The sequence below is a fragment of the Camellia sinensis genome, chromosome 15 (assembly GCF_055761805.1).
Source record: "Camellia sinensis isolate YWXY chromosome 15, ASM5576180v1, whole genome shotgun sequence".
Taxonomy (NCBI): domain Eukaryota; kingdom Viridiplantae; phylum Streptophyta; class Magnoliopsida; order Ericales; family Theaceae; genus Camellia; species Camellia sinensis.
Window position 1 is genome coordinate 115,693,508 of NC_138975.1, and position 18,635 is coordinate 115,712,142.

At 34.9% G+C, this 18,635-nt stretch overlaps 1 long non-coding RNA gene across 4 annotated transcripts in view; it reads left to right on the top strand.

Moving 5' to 3' along the window:
• Positions 1–5,434: 5,434 nt before the first annotated feature.
• The window catches only part of LOC145813487 (uncharacterized), a 39,191-nt gene continuing 25,990 nt past the window's right edge, over positions 5,435–18,635 (top strand). For all 4 annotated transcript variants that reach the window (XR_014356603.1, XR_014356605.1, XR_014356602.1 and 1 more), the window contains exons 1-3: positions 5,435–5,722; positions 12,041–12,151; positions 13,788–13,878. This is a non-coding gene — a long non-coding RNA (uncharacterized LOC145813487). The remainder of the gene's footprint in view (positions 5,723–12,040; positions 12,152–13,787; positions 13,879–18,635) is intronic.

Here is an 18,635-nt window from a genome sequence, read left to right on the forward strand (position 1 = left end):
AAGTCCTATCCTGGAAAAAGTTAAACCATTTAGTCCTTTAAGTTTTTTTGTATACCATTTAGTCCTAATGTATTGCCAGATTTTTGAGGATTTGATTTGATTCCACTTATTTTTACATCAATACCCTTTTGATGGCAAACATCATCAACATCGTCACCATCATCAAAACATCAAACGCCTTTTCCCAACAAACGTTGCACTCGGGTTGGGTTTTGTGAACAGAGGAGCAAACTCGTACCAATTCCTCTCGCCGGGTAGATCCAAATGCTCCTCTCTGCAACTCTCTTTCTTCTTCGAAAAAACACCGCCGCCGCCACCGCCCTTCTACTCAAAACCCTAACCACCACCACCACCACCACCAACAACAACCATGGAACCCCCACTAACACAAGAATCAGCAGCAGCCGCGGCGCATCAAAAGACGACTACTTCGCAGCAATCCATCACATCTCCAACATCGTCCGCCGCGACATCTACATGGAGCGAACCCTAAACAAGATGCGAATCTCCTCCTTCACCGTCCAACCATGTGGAAAGTCGCCGAACAAATACCATGGCTTCGCCACCTCTCCCGACCCACACCAAGCCGATCTACTCCGCCATTCCGATGATCTCTCTAATCTCTATTATCTGCACTTTTTGATGATTAGAGATTGATTTTGGAGAAAGTGAAAAAGTTGAGATCTTTGTTTTTGTTGTTTTTTGGGGGTGTTAGGGTTTCTGGGTTTGAAAGTTCGCAGCAAGATGATGTTCGAATGTTTAATGATGATGTTCGAATGTTCCGATGTTTGATGATGATGATCGAATGTTGGTTGATGTTGATGATGTTTACAATTTTTTTGATGATGTTTGACGATGTTTTGTTCATGATGTTTGTTGATCTTGATGATGTTCACAATTTTTTTGTTGATGTTTGTTGATGTTTGATGATGTTTTGTTAATGTTTGATGTTGTTGATGTGTTTGATGATGTTTTGTTGATATTTGATGTTTGTTGATGTTTTAATGTTTGATGTTGTTGATGTTTTTGATTATGTTTTGTTGATGTTTGTTTGGAGGGAAAACAAACATCTACAGAGTTTTGGGCATTTCAATCAATACCACGTTGGGGTTTTCCTCATTTACCCTTACTAAAAAGCGCAAAACATCGTATAACACTGGTTATTTTGTCATTAACATTAGCTTGGGACTAATTGGATCATAAGATAAAATATAGGACTAAATGGATCATAAGATAAAGATTCGGGATTTATTGGTGCATCACCCTTTTTGTTTTTACTATATTCATTAATAAACATATAGATAACATTTGATGTTTATAAAAAACACTCACATTAGGCAATCTTTAGTTTTTCCTTAAAATTTTATTCAAATTTATAAATTTGAGTCACAAAACAGTCATGTAAAGTTTTAGTTAAACATTTGAGTCTCTTTGATTTAAAGCAAAAATTTGAGTAAAATTTTATTTGCTACAAATTGAGTCCATGAAATATTTAAATTTAAGTTTAATATAAATTTAAGTAAACGAAAAGCTCCTTTTCAGCATAATAAAAAATAAAAATAAAAATTTGGCAAATTAAAAATATACCTTCTTAGGTTTATCAAAAATATAGATCATTCCATCACACTCGGAAAATTATATCCAATCTCTTGAGATTTTCAATCATGTAACAAATGACATTTTTCATCAATCAACCTTTAACTAACAGAATCTATAATATAAGCAACAATTTTTTATTTTAAATGTTTATATTAACTTTTATGAAGTTAAAAATTTTATTTTATTTTTTATTGGTCCTACTCTGCCTTCATTATTCCTCATTTTTTCTCAACTAGTAACACTATCCTTGTAGCGATCCCGATTTTGAACCGTCTTTTGTGGTGTTCTAGACTCGGGCCACGTGGTTTAGTGTGGTTATCTATGTCTTTTCCCTCCTTTCATCTTTTGAGTTTGAGTTTTGGAATGTCTTGGGAGTGTTTGGAATAGGTTGGTTGCAAGTGGTTCAAGTTATTGTTGTCCAGAATTTTGCCTCTTCGCTCGAGTGAGGCTTCTTGCGCTCGAGCGAGCTTTGTGAACTGCCAGTACTTTTACAGAATTTAGTCCTTCCCTCGAGCGAGGCTTCTTGCGCTCGAGCGAGCGAGTGCGTCTGAAAGACATCTGAAACTATGTATTTCACGCTCGAGCGACGCTTCTTGCGCTCAAGCTCGAGCGAGGCGACTTTTTGTGTTTGGTCGCTCGAGTGAGAACTCCTTCGCTCGAGCGAGCCTGGCGTATATTAGTTTCTAACAGCGCCGTTTTGCTTCACCTTTTGATTTCCTTTTCACTCAAAAACCCTAAATCAACAGCTTCTCTCTCGAGAAGTCACCTTCTCTCTTTGGTTTCTTCAAATCCATTAGGATTTAGATCTAAGTTCTTCATCAAAGTTGTGTAACTTCTCGAGGGCTTCATTGTGTGCGGTGGTGATCAAATTTCGACATCGTTAATTTTTGGGGGTTTCAACCCTTTTCTTCTCCAAACTTGAGGTAGATATTTTCTTTGAGTTATATATATATTTTTGCAAGATCTAGATAATTTTCGAAATCATCCTTTGATTTGTTTTGGAAAATGGGTTTTTGATTCAAAAAGATGAATGATTTTGGAAGTGGGTATACTTTCTTGTTTCTTTCAAAATAGAAATAGAGGGTTTTGAACTATGTTGGTAAAAGAAATATTTTTTTGGTGAGATCTTCTCAAATCTTTGAAGATGGTTGGTCTTGGTAAGAAAACCTAAAATTGGTTTTTAGAGAGATGTTGAAGATCTTTGGAAGATGTTGTTATATTTGTTTTGTGTGCCAAAATAAATGGTGTTAGAAAAATTATTTGTTTATTTACATATAAATGATATTTTCATGGAATATGAGAATTGTTGAGATGGCTTGAAATGTGGGAGTTATGTTATCCCTTGGATGAATTGAAATAAATGTATTTATTCATATTGTGAAATTGTATTGAAAGGAGAAATGGAAATTTTGATCACAATGGAAATATTGTGTGGAAGAACTGAAAATGGATAAAATGTTGCATTTCATTAATTGATACATTAGCATATCAATTTATTGATAATGAAGAGTTTTGAAATTTGATTTGAAAACTTTGCATTGAATAAAGAATGTTGAGAAACAAGTTTTCATGAATTGGTTTTGGGGTAAATACGGTGGTAAGTCTTGAAAGGTAGTGTAGAGGATAGGTGTCGAGCCTTCCAGTTAATACTGGTAAAAATGACAGATGGGTGTCGAGCCTTCCAGTTGATATTGGTAAAAATGACAAATTGGTAGTACTTATATAGTCTACTTGCAGACACCGACCTAGGGATTACCAGAGTCGTATTTATTGCCCTTGAAATAAATTGTTAAGTTTTGAACAATTGAAATTGCATGACATCATTGAGCATGATGGTTTTTAAACGATAAATATGTGTTTTATTTTCAAAAAGGCATGGCATGGCATGTACATTCATCTCTTGAAACTTGTATAAAATGTATATACTTTATTAAGGATTTCCTACTGGGCTTTATGCTCACCCTACTGGATTTTTGTACAGGAAAAGACGTGGTGAATCTGCCTAATTGAGGGCGTGGAAATGTGTGTGTTGAGAGCACAAAAGTTCTTATTTGCTGTGATCCTATTTGTAAGCCAAGGGCTATGTATGTGTGGATTTGAATAACCATTTTGTGTACCGGACTTAAGCCTTGGAAGATTGTAAACCCTTGGGGGTGCTTATTTGGTTATTTACCTGTTGTTGAATCAATGTAATATTGCATGAGGAACTATTTATATTACGTAATGCAAGTATGGAGATTTATATTTGGTTTTCCTTGAAAGAGTTATGATTGTTGTATTATCATCTGGACTAGAAATTTGGAGTGTTACAATTCTCTCGCACTCTTAATCAACACTATTACAATTATTGCCTATAAGTGTTTGGTGTGTCATTGAGAAGAGTTGGAGAATATTATAATCGCATGAAGAGAATGATTTGGTGAATTGTGGATTGAAATGAAAGTAGTATCATAATTTTCATTTTGTTACAAGAGAATATTTGGATAATGAGAAATGCTAAGGATTCACAATAATTTATCCACAATGATATATCAATAGAGTTGGGTTCAATGTAGAGTTAAGTGTATGACAAATAAAAGATTGACACTTATCTTGCCATATTATTGTGACATAAATTGACTTTTTTAGGGGTTACAAATATTTTCTTTTGAGTAATTTTTTTTTTCTTTCTTTCTATTAGGTCAATTGAATTAAATGATAAATTCTCACAATGAGGCATTTGTTATTTCCAAAATATAAGGAGAGAATCTATATTTTTGACAAATCTATGAAGATATATTTGTAATTTATGGGTGGGAACTTTGGTCATAAGTCAAATTTTAAATTTTTTGGAATAATAGCTCTAAATTCTATATTTTTGAGGGTCAAAAAAACAATGATTTGAAGGATCATATTATTCTTATCTATATATCTATCTGTTACTGTCAACCTCACTTATTTATCCAAATATTATTTATCTGTCAACCTATTTGTCCACGTGTAATCGTCATATTTGTTCATATATCACCCATATGTCCAACTGATTTGTCTATTTTGTCTATCTAATTTATCTGTCTGTCCAAATTGCTACCACCAATGGTTGTATCAACAACTTTATGGTGACTTTTCCAACCATTTTCCAGCAGTAGTCTGATGGTCTAGCGGCAATAAGATACAAATAGAAAAAAAAAATTTAAAACAATAAATTTTCGCTAAATAATTTCATTATCATTATTCTTATTATTTATAGGATAAATTACAAACACATCCTCTGAGATTTACTTAAATTACAAATTACTCCTGTGGTTCTAGAAATTACATTATGCCACCTAATGTTTCTAATTTCATAACAAATAAGTCATTTTATTAATAAATCATCAAGTTAATTAACAGTTTTTAGTAATATTAAAATTTTATTTTAATTAATTATTCAAATAATTTTATTATTGTATGGGTGAACAGTTAGAAATTTTACTTTTTCAATTAATTATGTTAAATAAAAAATTCTAAGAAGGAGGTATTTGTAATTTTTCAAACCACAGCAGACAATTTGTATTTTAAGCAAACCTCAGAGGGTGTATTTGTAACTTACTCTTATTTATATTGGGGGTGTTTGGAAAGATGGTTGAACTAAAATAGCTCACTAGAAGATAAAATAGGTTAAAATAATTAATAAAATAAAATGTCACATATAACTCATAATTATTATATTTTTTCTCTCACAACTATCAGATCAATTACAAAAAAAAAAAGGCCAACTATAACTCCAAATACAAACTTTTTTTAACCAAATTAAAATAACCAAAAAATACCCAACTAAAATAATCAACTATCCAAACAAGGCCATAATTTATTCGGGGGCTGGAACTTTGGTTACAGGTAGAGAGACTAGAGAGACGGAAAACAAAAGCACCAAACTCTCTCTAGTTCAAAAAAAAAAAAAAAAAAAAAAAAAAACCTCTCTCACTACTGCTTAACCGTTAACGCCTCACCCACCCATTATTTTGTGAAGAGAGAGAGGTTTTTGGAGAGAGTGGCAACAGCTTCGTGGAGTTCGTCAACTCTTCTCCAGTCCCAGATTAGCGGGTTTGGTGGAGGTCTTAGACAATCTCGTTCTCATCCCAATTCTCTCACCTTTTGCAAGGTACTATATTGGGTTTTTCACATTTTGTTGATATCTTGATGCTCCTTGGATTTTGATTCCTAGTTTTTTTTTTATTTTTATTTTTATTTTATATGTATTCATATGGATACTAGTCCTATGGAGTTTTGAAGATTGAAGCACCATATTGATTATGTTCTGATTTTCAAAACCCCAGTAGAGAAACCAAATGGGTTCTTTTGACCTTGTGTTGAATTGATTGGATTATTCAGCTGATTAATTGCATTATGTAATAGTATTAGGTAATAATCAATGAAGGTACTCTGCATTTTTGGGGATTAATGGGTTTGTTCTTAATGAATTGTAATTTATCATTGAGTAAATTCTGCCCTGCCCCCTTGTGGTTTTACCTTAAAAGCACTTTACCTGTGCATAAATTGAACTAAAATAACAATGTGTTCGGAAATTGCAAAAAGAATTGAACACCCTCAACTCAATACTATAACACTGTCATACTCCCTAGTCCCCATTGTAACACCCAGCCAAAGTCATGGTTTTAAGATCCAGCAATCCCACTGCATCACATGATACACATTTGATTTTGGGTTTGAATTTCAACCCACTGTTACAACCAGCCTAAATCATGGTTTTAAGATCCAATAATCCCATTATATCACATGATACACATTTGCTTTTGATTTTGAATTTCCAATTTAAATTTGAAATTCAAACCCAAAGAAATTATGTATATATATGTGTAATGTATATATAGAGTGATCTGTATGTAGATATGCATGTGTGTTGTTTATATGTATATTGTTTACTTTGAAATCCAAATAACCTGAAGAGATTAGTTGAAAAAAGAAAAAAGGAAAACGAAGATGATTCAGGTGCAGCGATCTACACTTTGTTTTGTTTTGTTGATTATTTTCCTTAAAAAAAAAAATTAAAAAAAAAGAAAAAAATAAGAACAAAATATTGCTTTGCTTCAAGCTCACCTCCATTTTGTCAAAACTTGCTTACGTTTCTATAATTAGTGATTTTGAGACAATTTTTGCAATGAATGTTGTAAATAAATGGAAGTTATTTGTGAAACCCGAGTAGTGCCGGAGAGGAGGTGGTGGGCGTGGTAGAGAGGTGGGGGATGGTGGGAGAGAGTGGGTGAGTTAGAGTTGGGTTTTCAAACGGGGAAGAAGAAAATGAAATGGAAAATTTGTCTTTTTACACTAAAATTTGACTTTTGACTCTTTGTTTTTCATGCCAACTCTTAAAATAGGCTCGTGTGACCCAAAATCTGTCAATTTGGACAAAATTAGTAACAGTAGGGAGGTAAAGTGCAAAATGGGTCAAAATCACGTGAGGGCACTTTGCATATATATATATATATATTTTTTTTTTTTTTATAAATAACCAAACTTTATTAGAAAAGCATCAAGAAGATGCAAAGAATACAGAACTATAAGCCAGAAAGGCTCAACGTATTAACAGATCAAATCCTCTACAAAAACCTACAAAACCTACAAAACCTACAAACTTTGCATATATTTAAATGTCAGAGGATAAAAATGCCCTAAGCCAATACCGTAAATAACATTTAACTCTTATAATTTTTACTTAGCTAAAACCCAAAAAGTAGAATTGATGTACTGAATTTAGGAAATTTCAAGTGGAAAGCTTTGTGCTTGAAAGAGTCAAGTTGGTGGAGTGTGTTAACCTCTTACTCGTTTAACATGTTTGTGTCAAATTGACGAATGGTATTTTTTGAGTTTTGCCCATTAAATGTTTGTTAATATACTATACTAAACTATACTTCAGTGTGATAGCTGGTTGGGCCATGATTTTCCTCAAGAGCCAGACAGACATTGCCACAGGGCTTGATCCACGTAATAGAGCTGCATAACCCAATACCATCATACTTGCATTGCGTGCATTATTAACCACTCAGATTGAATTTTACTTGAAGTCATCAACAAATTCTTAGGACTCTTTAACCATTTTACAGTTTTTTTAAACATATTAAAAAAAATTAGAGGTATATTGAACTTACTTCCCAAACTACTTGAAAATGTAGTTTCTAAACGTTGCTTTCTTGAAAGCATGTTTAGTAACCATGTTGAGCAAGAATCCTCTAAAGTGATTTTTCCCTAAAGTTTCCTAGAGTGCTACATTGTGTGGTTGAGATTTACTGGCAAGTCACATCAATTTTTCTGATGTGACTTGCCAGTAAATCTCAACCACACAATGTAGCACTCTAGGAAACTTTAGAGAAATTTCACTCTAGAGGATCCTTGGTGGCATTTTAGTTTCCTATTTATATTCAAACTCTTGTGGAAACATGATTACTAACCATGTTTCTAATAAAAAGTGTGGCCAGCAACCACGCTTTCTCTACACTTCAATTATTAGCACACTTCTCCAAATCTAATTTCAAAATGAGGAAATTTAAAAGCATGTTAAGTAATGATGCTTTCACGTAGTTTGGGACTTAATAGCAGAAAACTCCTATGGGGGCCTTGCTCATCACTCGGAACCTTGCTCCCACCCCCGTCTTGGCCCCCACGCCTGCCTCGCTTCTGCTCCCAACAAAAAACTCTTCTACAGGGCCTTTGCTCCCCCGCTCACATTCCTGCCCCCTCCCAAGCCCTCGCTTCGGCTTTGTGCAACTATGGTTTGGGAATAAAATGCAAAAGATCCCTAGTTTTTTAAATAAAGTTTTGGAAAAACATAAAATGGTTAAAAAGCCAATTCTTAGTTGCATGATGAAGTAAAAAAATAATGATGTTGCTCCCTTAAATTTACCTTATATTTCCATTATTTTGGTGGTTGAAAGTGCTATGCAAAACAATATTTTAAAATTTTCATTGAACATTTGCCCAACTTCAGTTGGTTGTTAAATAGTTTCTCTGTAATGAATTCCTAGAATCCATAAAATTACACTTAAATATTATCAGAATCAAATATCCATTGATTTTGATAATATCATAACCTTAAAATGTAGATTGGTGGTTTAACCAAAGTTATACCTTGAAAGAGGGGAATGGTTAAGTAGAACTTACATACCCATCCGACGCAAATGGCACAAGGCTTTGTTGAGTTGGATAAGTTGAATGGAGTTGTGTTTGAGATGGGGGTGGGTGGAAAGCTGAGGTGGTACTTGAAATAGTGTCTCACATATCAACCAAGGAGTTGAATGCTACTAAAGTAGTGCCCTTTTATATGGATGTCCTTTTTACCATTTGTCCATGGTTCTTGTATGACATCATATCAATTATCAATGTTCAATCCAACATCCATACACATTTTTGCTAACTATTCTACAACATAAAAGAAAGAAGATATGAAAGAATTCCTTGGCATCATTCGGCTTTTTCCTTTAATTAGGAAAGAATGAACAAGTCGCTCTCTTTCAATCCTAATACTATGATTTGATTTTCTGGAAGGATATAACTTGAGGATGGGAGACTATTTCATGTTATGGTGTTTGGCACAAGAAACATAACATGAAATAAGGCAAATAAAATTCTTAATACAACTCAATGCATATTATATAATTGGTCCACCTTGAAATTTTTTAAGGTTCATGTAGAAGTTGATTGCTATGGAAAACCAACCTGAATTGGCAGGTCATAGTGTCTCATTCTGTGTTTATGAAAATGGCCTAGAAGGGGGTGATAGGACAGTTCTTTTGTTTTTTCTTCACTAGTCCTCAATGACCAATCTCAATTTTTCTAACTATTCGGTATGTTTAAACTTAGAAAGTGATTCAATGTGTCTTACACCCCATGAGTTTATAACTTACGCTTATGATATCTAATTGAATTATAGAAATATATCTATCAAAGGTTCAAGTTGTGCTTACTTTTCTAATTAATTTATCTCAATTATTTTAATTTGCTTAGTTGATTAATTAGAGCTAGCTTTTATTGTTAAGTCTAATGTAAAAGTACTTATGTGAAATCAAGTTCAATGGAAGGATGCTGACTCAATTCTTAATTGATCACAATTGAACATACACATGATCTTTCGAAATATATGATCATTCACATAAACAATTATAGAGATTTATATGATGGCTCAAATGCATACATTCATCTCATACATATAACATATTTGAAATAACGAGCAAGATTGTAAAGATATGGACAAATAATATATAGTGGTTTGGCCACTCTTCTCCAACCTTCTTGGGTGAAGCATCCATGATTCATCCAAACAACTGGTGACTTACAATGGGCATGTCAGCACACACCTAATTTCTCCTCACAAAGGCAATCTCTAGGATTTGAAGAATGTTTCTCCTAGCCCAACCTAAAACCCACTAATCTACCTATTGTCTCCTATTCAAGTACTACACTAGGATTTGATGAAGGTTTCTCCTAGGCTAACCTACAACCTACAACCTACTAATCTCCCTAATATTTTGTCCTGAAGAACAACACTACAATTTTTTCTAGGTTTTCACACAAAGGGCTCACCTAAAACCCACTACTTCAAGTCTATACCTAGAACCCACCACATTGGATTTTACAGGGTCACCCACAGCCTCTTCCTCAATTCAGAATTCAACAAGTTTCTAGGATAGGATCGCCTACAACCTCAACCACAATCCTTAACTCACAATGGGCTCCCCCACAACCTTTTTCACAATGCACAACTCACAATGGGTAGCCTACTACCACAAGCTATAAGAGTCAAACAAGCATTCCAAGTCTTAACCCCCAACCTTTGCAATTTACAAAATAAATATCAATGTGTGGTAAACTTGTCTCAACAATACACTAATAGGAAGAATTTATACAATCCCAAGGGGTTGGCCTAGTGACAATGCTTTGTGTCTTGGGGGTGTGCTCTCTCTAAGGTTTAGGGATTGAAACCTCTTAGGTATTAACAATTCCTTGGGGCCATGAAAACCCTTGAAATAACTGTGGTGCACTTGTGGGAATTAACTGTGGTGCACTTGTGGAAAACTCTTTACTGAGGGCTTGTGCACCCTTGAGGATTAGTCGGGCTTTGATCTGGACACCCCGGTGCCAATTAAAAAACAAAACAAAACAAAAAAAAAAAAAAAAAAGAAGAAAAAAGGGAAGAATTTATACCTTAAATTGAAGCCCAAAAGTTGTCCAAAGTTTGGTTTTCTAGATTCTCAAGCTTGGCCAGTTGTTGATAGTTAGTGTATGATGAGTACTCTTTCTAATTTCTCCCAAATCTCTTTAAGATATGTTCTAATGTGTATACATAATATTAGGTCTCAAATCATCAAGTTCTATGTTTAAAATGAAAGAAACTTATGTATAATGCGTGAGTTCCAATGGCTAGATAATGACTAGTTTATTTTTTTCAAACTGCACCCAGTTTGGCAGGCCAAAATAGTTCATCATTCAAGTCTGTTGGATTTCTACCACCAACAGCACAGGGCCAACTTCAAAAGACTATTAACTCGCTCATTTTTAACAATGTTTTGGGCGAAAATTGTGCTCAAATTGAAACTCCGTAAATGTAGTTTTATTTGAAATTGGTCTTACTCAAGGATTTTAAACTAGAACCTAAGTTATGGTTTTTGGAAGGCTAGGAGGTCATACTTCATTTACCAAAATGGTCACCAATCTTGACCAAGACCAGCATAATTGTCTTCTAAAGTCTTGACCCTAGGTGGTTCTATTTAATACATTTTGGTCTTCTTGTCACTTGGACATCCCCCTTGTTGATGACTTGAGTTCATCCTTCCTCGACTCTTTGATGCCTCTTTGAAATTGTCAAGTTCTTGAGGCTTGTTTGTGCTTTCCCTTTCCAAACCCCTCTATGGATATTGGATTACACTTCATCCTTGCTACAATATAAGTCATGAAATTGCCATACCCTATGGTTCTAGACTTAACTGTTTCTCCATGTTATAGATTGAAAGTTAGCGTTGTGATTGGAAAGCATAAAACGAGATCAACATGTTTAAAAAAAATAAATGATGATCATTGATTTAAAAGAATACCAACACAGTTCTTGACTATTTTTTTTTTTTTTTTGATGCAAGTTTGGAAGCAAAAGCATATATATTTCGTCTTTTGTGCTTGTGAACATTGAGAAAGGAGTTGTTCTACTATAAGAATCTAAGTTACAAATTACTTACCTTGGTTATTCTGCTATAAGAATCTAAGTAACAAATTGCTTACCTTGGTTAAATGTTTGTTTTCTTGTATCATTCTTTATTCTTCTCTCTCTCTCTCTCTCTCTCTCTCTCTCTCTCTATTTTCTCATTTTTTTTTCATGTTTGGATTGATCAATTTGGTTCTATTTCATTTTCTCTACGATTTTTTTTATGTTTCTGGATACCTTGTTGATAGAAGTGGTGTTTGTTTCTTTGTTCAGTTTCTCTGTTGGATGGAATGGCAAATACTGGAATGGTTGAACTTGGAGAAGTTCAGCTTGCGACTTACCTTTTCGAGAAGACATTTACAGGGCAGCCTTCGTTTCAAAATGGTAAATATTTTATCAGATATTTTTAATTTCAATTTCAGAATAATTACCATGAAACTAAAAAAAACTAGGACTCTTTGCCTCTATACACCTCCAAAATAGTGTATTGAGCAATCTATGGGATTTACAGCACAAAATCTCACCCAACAGATATTGATCTCCTAAGCTATGGATCAAATATTTGCTCTCTTCCATATAATGTACACAAGTTATATGCAATATGAAGATGATTAAGCACTGCAAACTAAATTTTCAAAAAACTGCAAATGAAACCGCAAAAAGATAGGACTACATGCTGACATAAATGAACTGCACAAAAATATACCAAGTTAATTGTGTGGGCTTGGGATGTAGAAGTATTTTTGTGGCCGAATTTGGGATGATTAGATTAGGCTCGAGATTGGGCAGGCCTTGGGATAATACATATATTCTTACTATAAAGTGCAAGCCTATCCCAACCCAGCTGATGCCCATCCCTAGTAGAAGGCAAATTTGGATATATGGCTGAAATGATTGTCACATGATTTTCTCCCTAGTAAGAACTTTCTCTCACTTTTTGGAATCTAGTCATGTTTTCAATTGAATGAAGTTAGTAAATTTCTCAAATACATTATGTTATCAGTGTTGTCAGTATCTTATGATTCACGATATGTATCTTACGATTCGATACCTTTCAGAAGGAAATCGATACTATCATCAATACGTATCTTAAATTAAATGTATCTTACGATACATATACGATACGTGGTGCAATATACGATATGCGATACATAATGCAATATGAATGTTACTTCTTTTCCTTAAATTTCTTTAGCAAATTAGAAAAGAAAAAAATATATTCAAATTATTTTAAGTAAATTAATATTGTCAAAAATTTTCATTAACTTATTAAAAAAAAAAGCTATTTTTGAGATGTAGTACTTTTTAGTTTATTTCTCAACCTTTTTGACATATCTATTGTATGGTTTAAGAATCTTGCATTATTAATTTATGCCTCGTGAAGATAATATGTATTGCTGCATGTATATATTTAATTTAAGGAACTTTGCTTTTACAATTGACAGAATTATACATTATTTAGTGTTTTATTCTCATAAGATATTTGTTTTTTATAACTATATTTATTTTTCTACCTATTTCTAAAGGTATTAAAGTATCTTGTGCTACACGATACGATATAATACGCGATTCGGAAAAATTAAAACATGATACATGATTCGTATCCCGATTTGACAACAATGTTATAATTTCTTGTTTGCCATTTGTATTGTTTGATTATGCTTGTTAAAGAGTAGGGAGAACCACTATTATTGTTATAAGCACTTGACTTCTTCCCCTATTTTTACTTCATTTGATATGCTTACAAGCTTGCCTTCACTCATTGCATTTCCCTTTGGATGTAACACTGCAAATTGTCTAATTAGGTGAGTTTCCGCTTGAGGTTTAAATTTTGAAGCTGCGATCATGCTGCATTGTGAGTTTTAAAGTCAGTCAACACACAAGCTTTATAAGCTTTGCACATTTCTATTATGCCCAATGCAATCTATATATATTATATATTTTATGGGATTTGTCTTCTAATTTGCTACTTGATGGATTCTAAAGGAAATTTTAACATCATGTTGATTGTTTGATGCAGGTATGAGAGAGAGCTTTATGTTGACGCTGTTACTAATGGGTTTGCAACCATAAGTTTGCCTTGCATTCTATACTACTCAAAGGATTCAATGGTAACAAATGCACTCTTTCCTGGGTCCACATACACATTTTTTATGACTAAATTGTGACGTAGGATAGTTTGGGAAACGTGGATGATGCTGTCCACACTTGATTTTTTACTAGTTTTAGGGCCAAGAATGGTCGTGGATTTAGAGTTCAATAAGGTTGGATGGTTCTAGTGTTTGTGACCATAGTGGATTATAACTGTCTTGCATTTTGAGTTAATTTGTGGAGAATAAGGTAGAAGGAATGAACTTTTGTTGGGACAATTGACTAGGCTTGCTTTACGTTGTAATGCTGGAGTGGAATTTCATAGATTGATGCATTGAAAAAGCAACATGAAAAGAAATCATTATTTAATTAGGAGTCTTTTCTAATAGACCGATTATTTATGTTCATTTTGCTTTTCTGGCATTGGACCAATTGTTAGAATATGTTAGAAAAGGAAATAATATTTGCCATATTTTATTCTTATTTGATATTATTTTCCCTTAATTGATGTAATGGCCTGACCCATAATTTATGCCTAATGGTACTCCTGTAATTACGTATTATTATCAATATAAAAGGGGATGAGGTCTCACTCATTGCCTATCTCTTTCTCTTCTCTAAACTCGCAACACCCCAAAATTTTTCCCTCTGCTCGAGCGCAAGAGTTCACGCTCGAGCGGTCTTGTGAGGCTCTTAGTACTTTTGCAGTTTGTTCGAGATTCTGAGAGTTGTGAATTTCCACTCGAGCACATGAGTGGTCGCTCGAGCGGTCGGCTTTGGTAGTCTGTTCGCTCAAGAGCAAGATTGGACGCTCGAGCGGTCTGCCTGGTTGAGTCTGAATTTTTAGGACTAGTGGGGTTGCTCTTGACATTTTTATTATTGTGTTTGGGGCTTCCTTGTTTTATTTTGGGACATTGATCGAAGTGGTAACATGATGGTTGAGTAAGATTGGACTAAAAACTTTGATTCGAATAATTTTCCTATGAACAACCATCACTCTTTTACTCTTTTATTTTTCCACACTTTGAATTTGGATATGGGGCTAGAACCATTGGAAAGCTTGTTTCCGGGGCTTCGATTTGGACACAAGAACGACCTAAAACGAAGTATGGATGAGAGAGTTATACCCGTTTGAAGTTTTAGTATCTGTGCTGGAAGCAAGTGCACTTGAGCGCAGAAAGTGGCGCTCGAGCGGACTGTGCGAATTCAGCAGTTTAAAAAGTGCCTGTCTAGATCATTCTCTCCACTTTTCTTTTCTCTCTTTCCTTCTCTCATCTAAGTCCGAAAACCCATGATTTCTTGATCCAAATACCTTCCATTTCTCAAAGATTTGGCCATAATCTCTTACCAAAAAGTGAAAATACATGAAGATCTCATTTTCCTACCGATTGGATTTTTGATTTTATGAAGGAATCTCCTAGAGCCTTGCTTGGTCATTGAGGTGGGGGTTTCTAGTTCTCCTTCAATACTTTCATTTATAGATAGATTTGTGGTATTTTCCTTATACAAATACAAAATTTACATTTTTTAGCATATTGTGAAAAATCATGAGATTGAGAGTTTAGGATTTGAAGAGGTGGGGTTTACTTATTGGGTTATGATTTTGGGAGTGTAAGCAATAGAAGAGTTGAAATAAAAAGTGTTTTGTGAAAAGCTTTAATTTCTCTTAAAAACCCCAGTTTGGTTCATGAAGATAGATGATGATTTTGCTTAAATTGAAAGTAGTATCATGAAATTGAGGTGTTAAATTACAAATATACAAGTTTAATTGAAATTTTAAAGAGTTTGAAAATTTATGTAAAAGTTGCGATTGAACTCTTAATGTTGATATTTTAAATTATGCTATAATATGAAACCAAACTTGGGAAAAGGAATTACTAATGGTATGGATGATATGAGCTTTGTGATGAAATGATGATGTGGAGGTTTAAGAGTTTGTATTTGTGATACCCCTGTTCCGTAGTATGCTAATTGGTCCTTAATTTGAGTATGATTATGTGTTTAATATGATTTCATGTGCCATTGTGTGAAAATATGTGGTTTTGAATTTCTATCTGTTCACCGTAGAAATATCTGTTTGATTATCTGCTTTGGAAATTAAATTGAGGGCCTTATCGGCCACAGAACCCGAAATTGATTACGCCATTGTGATTGGCATAATTTTTAGAGCCTACAGTGAAGTTTAATTGAAAAATTGATTCGAACTAGATTAAGTTGATTAAATTGCTAAATTAGTACCCAATTACTTTATTAATATTATATTGGTGTTAGTGCAAACTTATGTAAAGAGGCACTACACCCTCTTTTCTCTCCTTATAACTTCATTTGGCTGATTTGAACTCAAGTTAGAGAGAGGGCCGGCTATAGAGAGAGAGGGAGAGAATTGTGTAATTTTTGGCTCAAGCTTGGGGATTTGAAGATTTAACTCAAGAATTGACTAGAGCTTGGGTGTTTGAAGCTCCTAGGTGAGTGAATTTGTGTATATTAGTTGTGATTTTGTGAATTCAAGTTGATTAATGATCAAGAGCAAGAATTGTGCCATAAGTGAAGGAATTGTATAGTATTTGATGAATTTGAAGGTCAATGTATGCATGCATGTGTGTGGTTGTCTTGAATTTGCATATTTGAGCTTGAATTACATGATCTATGTTGAATCTTGGTTGAAATCCATGTATTTGATCATCTCTTCACCAATTAAGTTAATATGAATGAATATTTCTCACATGCAAGAGTAGATCATGGAGGTATGAGCTTTGCATGTTTGAATTTGATGTGTTGGTGATGAGTTTGGGTCAATTTGAGGCATGCATGTAAGTAATTCAAGAAATTGAGCGTCATTGTGTTGTGGTTTGGTGTTGGTATCATGTTAGTATCTGTATATGTGAAATTTGAGCCATGGCATGCAAGAAATGTTGGTTAGAGTGTTGAATTCGAGCTCAAGAACCATCCTGGAAAACTCAGAATTTTTGATGTCCGCTCGAGCGGGGGAATTGCCGCTCGAGCAGGGATTTCGAGCTGCTAGTATTTTCTTGCAGGCATGGTGTCCGCTCGAGCGGGGAAGTTCACGCTCGAGCGGGGAGCTATGTAGGATGAACTTCCGCTCGAGCGTCTGAGTTCACGCTCGAGCGTAAAAATGATACATCCAGCACTTTTTGCAGACATGGTGTCCACTCGAGCGGGGAAGTTCACGCTCGAGCGGGGAGCCATGTAGAGAGGCCTTCCGCTCGAGTGTAAATTTGACACAACCAGTACTTTTGCAGGCCTCAAGGGTCCACACTCGAGCGGGGACCCTGTTTTCTGAAATTTTGAAAGTGTGTTCTGTGTTTCGTTTTCCGTTCTCTTTCACTTGCAAGCACTCTTAGCCATGCATTGAGCATTGTAATTGAGTTAAAGAGATAAGAATGAAGCCTAAAGAGGAATATGTGAATTTAGAACGGATCGAATTATTTGTGACGCATATGTGTTATGTGATATGTAGGGTCAAGCTCCAGGGCAAATCCACAAGCCGATCACTGTGAGTAATATCAATATTTGAAGCTTGTCGTTTGTCCAATTGCTTATTTCCTTATAAGCCTTATAAGTGTGCCAGTTTGAATTATGGACAAATGTTTTGACATGAGTGAATGGGCCACAGGCCGTTTTGACCTGAATGAATGGGCCAGAGGTCGTTTTGACAAGAATGAATGGGCCAGAGGCCGATGTGATAAGAATGAATGGGCCAGAGGCCGTTGCGATAAGAATGAAATGGCCAAAGGCTGTTTTGATAAGAATGAATGGGCCAGAGGCCGTTTTGATAAGAATGGATGGGCCAGAGGCCGTTTTGACCTGAATGGATGGGCCAAAGGCCGTTTTGATATGAATGGATGGGCCAGAGGCCGTTTTGACATGAATGGATGGGCCAGAGGCCGTTTTGACCTGAATGGATGGGCCAAAGGCCGTTTTGATATGAATGGATGGGCCAGAGGCCGTTTTGACATGAATGGATGGGCCAGAGGCCGTTTTGACATGAATGAAAGCTAAATGGGCCAAAAGGTTGGTATGTTTGAAACTACAATCACTTGGCTTAAATTGTGTATATAAATGTTAAATAAAAATGTGAATTAGGCCCAAGGCCATTCGGAGTATGTTGTTCTACATATCGTTTGTATCGTCTTATTTGATATTATTCACTGGGCTTTCCTCACGCTCATTTATGTGTTTGTATGTGAGCAAAGAGAGGTCCAGACCAGCCCCAGTGAAGTCTGTGTGGAACAACCGAGTTTTGGAGAGTTAACCCTAGTGTCTCACGCACGAGACTCGTCTTCGCCTTTCTGCTATGTTATGTTATTTTTTTCAAGTTGGCGAGGACTTTGCATATGTTTGTATATGGTTTTCATAGGTTGACTTAGTTTTTGGATGATCCTGTTTGTACAGAACTTATGCTACTGTATTTCTGTTGTGAGTTATTAATGTATATATGTTTGGTTGTTTGGATGTGCCATGTAAGATCAGCTCTACGGACAAAGTTTTGAATTGCTTCCATTTGGCCCCCATTAACTCAGTTAAAATACATTTGTTTTGGTTTGAGGCTGTAGGTAATTTCATGATTACTAGCCGGTTATGTCCTTAACCCACGGGGGCGGGTTCGGGTCATGACAGTATTGAATTATGCCGAATTGTATTGAATGGTGTTGAATTGGGTTGTGTTGAGTTTTGTTGTGTTATATTGAATTGCATTGAGTTATCTTGAAATATGTTCAGTTGGGTTGAGTTGGGATTGAGTTGAGTTGAGTTGGGT